Source organism: Myodes glareolus, chromosome 1 (genome assembly GCF_982192425.1).
Source record: "Myodes glareolus chromosome 1, mMyoGla1.1, whole genome shotgun sequence".
Lineage (NCBI taxonomy): Eukaryota > Metazoa > Chordata > Mammalia > Rodentia > Cricetidae > Myodes > Myodes glareolus.
Window position 1 is genome coordinate 71,236,990 of NC_142026.1, and position 6,039 is coordinate 71,243,028.

General features: G+C 41.4%; 1 non-coding gene across 1 annotated transcript; it reads right to left on the minus strand.

The window, feature by feature from the left end:
* Positions 1-209: 209 nt before the first annotated feature.
* Positions 210-316, minus strand: LOC125395574 (U6 spliceosomal RNA). The gene has a single exon (XR_007230598.1). It is a non-coding gene; the product is annotated as a U6 spliceosomal RNA (small nuclear RNA).
* Between the last annotated feature and the right edge of the window lie 5,723 nt (positions 317-6,039).

Sequence of the window (6,039 nt, forward strand, 5' to 3'; positions counted from 1 at the left end):
GAAGTAGAAGCTCTCAGCAAGGACAGCCTACATCTTTTGGGGATCTGTTCCTGGCACTTTTCTTTGGATTTCTTCATTCTCTTGGCCAAAAATTTGGCATATTCTGCAGCCTCCTCTCTGTTTTACTTTGTTTGTTGTTTCTTCAGAGCAACATGATGGCATCTGTGCTGCGGGACTCGTGGAGTAACAAGATGCTGAACCTTGGGTGCTAAAATATGGAATGCTTCTTGAATTTGAGTGCCATTCTTGCATGGGGCCATGCTAATTTTTTCCTGTATCATTTCAATTTTAGTATATGTGCTGCCAAAGTGAGCACTATTTTACTCATTTTCTTACATTTCTTTATGTATGTGTGAGAGTGTGTGCATGCACCACACTGTATGTGTGTGTGGGTCAAAGGATAACTTGTGGGAGTTGGTTATCCAATAATTCTACCATCTATGTTCTGGGGATTGAACTCAACTAGATCATCAAGGTGGGTCACAGTCACTTTTACCCACAAAGCAATCTCATTAGAGTGAGTTCAAAATCTTTTGCCTACTCTTTAATTTTCTACCTATGGTGATTGGAACGGTCCCCATAGGCTCATATATTTGAACGTAGGTCTTTAGGGAGTGGTGGTACTTGACAAGAGGGATTAGGAGGTGTTACCTTGTTGGAGTAGGTATGGCCTTGATGGAGGAAATGTGCCACTGGGCATGGGCTTTGAGGTTTCAAATGCTCAAGTCATGCCCAGTGTCATCTCTCTCTTCCTGCTGCCTGTGGATCTGGATATAGAACTCTTGACTTCTCTAGCATCATGTCTGCCTGCATGTCACCATGCTCACTGCCATGATAATGCACTAAACCTTTGTAACTGTAAGCCAACCCCAATTAAATACTTTCTTTTGTAAGAGTTATCATGGTCACAGTGTCTCTTCACAGCGATAGAACAGTGACTAAGACACTGCCATTTTCTTATTGCATTCTAGTAGCCGTTTATTATATATAATGTGTATGTTTATGAGCCATAAAATTTCACACCCATTAACACACCCCAGTCAAAAATAATAATCTAATTATCTTGACTGGGCAAAGACTAACATTCCACTTGGGCTGGATCAATTACCAAGCCAAGGGGCACCTCCAGGAAGGTGGGCTCACCTTGAGAGGCACTAAAGAAATGGGCAGACTGATTAGTCCTCACATGAGGTGCTGTGCTTTTCTTCCCCAGAATCCCCAGCACCAGCACCGCAGCTTACAAGGCTGCAATCACGCTACTTCAGAGGTCTGCCTGCTTTAAAAACGGAACTTCTCCTTCTCTTCTGTCTCTTTTCTAAGCAAGCTTCTTTTAACACTTTGGACTCCCCCAACATTTTGGGCTTTCTTTGTCTCTAAAGTCTCTCTCCCAACTCTCCGGCTGCTTGTCCACCATTTGTCTAGAAGGGTGTGCTCTTGTTTGTTTCTCTTCTTTTCTCCATTCTCCTACAGGAAGGTGTTAAGGGTTGCCTGCCCTGGGGTTTTCTTTTAAACTTTAACAAAATGTTCCTTGAACTTCTGTTTTAGTTCAATCTTAAATTATTTTATTAGTAAGATTAAGAGCCTCAATAAAGGATTCCAATTGTGTGGGTTGGATATGAAGTCTAGCATGGTAACATGCCCTTCAGGGACTTTTCCGCGAAGGACATAGCCTGAGTGGTAGTTTTAAAATCCTGCTTGAATTGTAGAGACCAAACCATAAGTTGATGTGTATGGAGGGAACTTAGAGTCTTACAATTGATGTGGTAAAAATAACAGAAATAACACACAATGGCAATAGTGAACACACAGTTTATCTGTGCCCCATATCTATCTATAACAATACAATAATAATCTGTCATCTATCATTTACTATTTATCTTTCTATCTTCCATCTGTCTACTATCTTCTGTCTATCAGTTGATCTATATTCTATACCTTCCCTACCCTGGGGTTTTTCTTTTAAACTCTAATACTTTATTTATGTACCATCTATCCAACTTCTATCCATATAGCTACCTATCATTTAGCCATCTTCTATCATTCTGTGTATTATCTATATTCATCCTAGTAACTTCTGTATACAAGTCTATATCTGTCTACAGCCTATCCTTCTATTTACCTTTCTATTCATAGTCTATTTATCTTTCTTTTATTTCTAGCTTCTATTTATCTGCTATCTAACTACATATCTTCTATGTTTTTACCTATCTTTGACATATCAACCTATATGTATCTATTTATCTATCTTTATATATTTAGCAACTATCTGCCATTTGTATGTTTATTTTCTGTATCGTATTTATTTATCTCTACCTATTTATCCTTCTGTCTGGTATCTATCTATTCATATCTATCTATTCCCTACCACCTACCATTTATCTGTCCATCTATATATCACATATCTATCCATACTTATCATTCTGTCCAACTATTTGTCCTTTTTTGATCTTCTATTACCTATTTACTTTTTTAAAAGATTTATTTATTTATTATGTATACAACATTCTGCCTCCGTGTATGCCTGCAGGCCAGAAGAGGCACCAGATCTCATTACAGATAGCTGTGAGCCACCATGTGGTTGCTGGGAATTGAATTCAGGACCTCTGAAAGAGCAGTTAGTGCTCTTAACCTCTGAGCCATCTCTCCAGCCCCTACCTATTTATTTTTAAATAGCTATCAGTTTTCCTTTTATCTGCTTACTATTTATCTATGATATATATATATATATATATATGTCTACTTGCCTCTCTATCTTCTTTCTATCTATCTATCTAACTACTATCTATCATCTATCCTCTATCTACCTATCATGTTATTTATATCTAACTTTTTATCTCATTTTTACATGTGTGCATGCATGTATATATGTATCTGCCTATCTTTTATATATCTATCTACTACCTATTATCTATCCTTTATATATCTACCTTTCATCAATTTATTTATCTATATTCTACCTACTCATCTATCTTCTTTCTATGTATGTATGAACTATCTATCTGCATCATGCTACACTTATCTGCTCATCTGTCATTACATATCTCCTTTTATCCTAACAAAATATCAATGAGATAGGTTCTACGTATTCCACCTTTACAGGTGAGGAACCTGAGACAGACAGTGTGGGGGCAAAGCCTCAGAGCTAGCATGTGGGAAAGCTAGGATTTAAATTTGAACTCACTCATATGACTCTACCCTTAGCCATTGTGGTTTAGTGCTAGGGGTGAGCTTTTGACTTTCATCCTGAGTACATGCATGGATAATAATAACATTTATTTGTGCAGAAAAAAAACTGAAGGAAGAGAAGATTTGGAGACATACAGGCCTGTTTCTGCCTCCGTGTATTTGCTATGAGATGTCTGTTAGACTTTCGTTTGGAAACATCGGGCAGGTTTGGAAGCCAGGAGGAGTTGATCACATGAAAAGATAAATAGATATGTGGGAACATATACAGACAGACAGACAGACAGATGGAGGGTTATTCAGAGAAGCTATGAGTACAACATCAATGGTAACTCAAGTCACAGAACTGAGAGAAGTTCTGTGTGTATTTGTGTATGTGTCCAAGAAATCCTTCCAACTCCAGTGTAACATCTTCAGCATTGACTCCTGGGTTGACTATCATATTCAGTATCTGTGGAGAGGTGAGATAACTCACAGAACACAACACAAACACCCTGAACTGATTGCAGCCAACTTCCAACTGCTCTCTAAAGCCCGGAATGCCCCTGGAGATTCCTCTCACCTGTGGTCAAAAGTTGGAAATTTCTAGAGCCCCAACTCAGTTCAGATGAGCACAACAAAGCACTCTCCTAAGGCTAACATGGCTCATTAAAGTTGAAACTCTTGATGGCTTCCCAAGGGTGAGAATTCTGCTAACCCTGGAGCGCCCAGCAAAGTCTCCTCCCCACAGGACGGGAGTAATTGGCTTCTGTTTCATCTGGGGTAGCCCCTAGAGATGAGAGCTCTGTGCTTGTTAGGAGCAGACAAGCCCAGGCTGGTCTGGGAATCACAAAGAAACTTTTTGACTGCTTTAACTCATTAGCAAAGAAGCTGATGGTGGCTGAGACCTCTCCCAGGGCCAGCAAGTTTGTCTCCGCGCTGAGGAAATGCACCCTAAAGGTGCCAGGAAGGAAAAGACTTTTGGCACAGCCTTGTATGACTTGGTTCCATGAGAGCCTAGCTTGCCTTCTTTGAAATGAGGGTGCGAGTGAATACGGTGCTGCCGCGCCTCTCTCTGAGTCTTCATCGCCCGAAACAGTGCGTTGCTTATTGCACACTGGGGAAGATAGATAGGTGGAAAGTGAGTGAGAGATAGCGCTGAGCAACTGAAAGGACTCACATGGATGTTTTCTTGGCAGTAGTAGTTCCCAATTTGAGATGACTCAGTTCACCAGGAGACTGTTGGCAATGCCTGAGGATGTTTTGATCGCCACATTAGATGGGGGATACTGAGATCCAGTGTGTAGAAACCAGGGATTCTGCTTAGCATCCTGAAAACACACAGGGCAGCCTCTCACTGCAATAAATTATCGGATCCCCAAATGCCATCGTTAAGCAGCATTGTCTTACAGATCTCTTACTGTCCTACTCTAACCAAAAGCAACTTATGGAAGGAATTGATTTAGTTTGCTTACACTTCCTGGTCACAGTCCATCATTAATGGAAGTGAGATCAGAAACTCCAGGTGGGAACTGAAAGACATGGAGGCTACCTGCTATTCCATGAGGCATTGCCTCTGACCAGGGAATTCACTCATGGTCAAGGAAATACAACAGAAGGATAGAGGAATCCTGCTTGCTGGCTCGCTCATAGACTCGTCTTCATTAGCTTTCTAATACAGGCTAGGTGGTCTATTGGAATGGTGCCACCTACAGTGGACTAGACCCCTCTACACCACTTAATAATCAAGACAGTCTCTTCACAGCCATGCCCCACACCACTCTGATCTGGATAGCATCTCTATCAAGACTCCTTTCTCGGGTCACTTAAGGCTGTGTCAAACTGACAATTAAAACTAAGAAAATAACCCAATTCCATCTTCTGGAGTTCTCAATGCACAAGAAGGAATAGGGGACCTGGGAAGATGACTGGGTGGACAAAGTGCCTGATGCTCAAGCATAAGGACCCGGGTTAATCCTCAACACCCAGGTAAAAAGTCACATGCAGGGGGCTAGAGAGATGGCTCAGAGGTAAAGAGCACTGGCTGCTCTTCCAGAGGTCCTGAGTTCAATTCCCAGCAACTACATGGTGGCTCACAACCATCTGTAATAAGATCTGGTGTCCTCTTTTGTACTGCAGGATACATGCAGGAAGAACCATGTATACATAATAAATAAAAATGTTTTAAAAAAATCTCTTTAAAAAAAAAAAAACAAGTCACATGCAGTGGTTGTGCCTGTAGCTCCAGTCCTGGACAGAGACAGGTAGACCTCCGGGCTTCTGGCCAGCCAGTCTCGTAAAAACAGAGCTCAGGATCAGTGAGAGTCTCCATCTCAAACAGCAATGTGGAGAGTGGTAGAAGAAGACTCAGAGAACTTCTGTTTGCCGAGACAGGGTTTCTCTGTATAGCAGCCCTGGCTGACCCCAGGCTCACAGAGACCCACCTGCTATATTTCCTGAGTGCTGAGATTAAAAGTGTGCAGCACCATGCCCAGAAGACTCAAATGTCAAACTCTGGCTACATACATACACACACACACACACACACACACACACGCATACAGAAATATACATGTGTATATGTACACATATACAGCATGAAAGAGAGAAGAGAGAGAGACAGTGGAGATTGAGAAGATGAACAAAGGGGCTTGAAGATGGCTTGGTCAGTAAGTGTCTGCCATGCAAGCAAATAAAAGATAAATCAATGACCTCAGGACTGAGTGGGAGGCCTTGTCTCAAAAATCTAAGGTGGAATTGGGGAAGACAATCAGAGACTGGAGAGAGGGCTCAGGGACTAAAAGCATTTGCTGCTTTTGAAAAAGACCCAAGTTAAGCTCCCAGCACAAACATCGTGTGGCTCACATCCACCTGTAA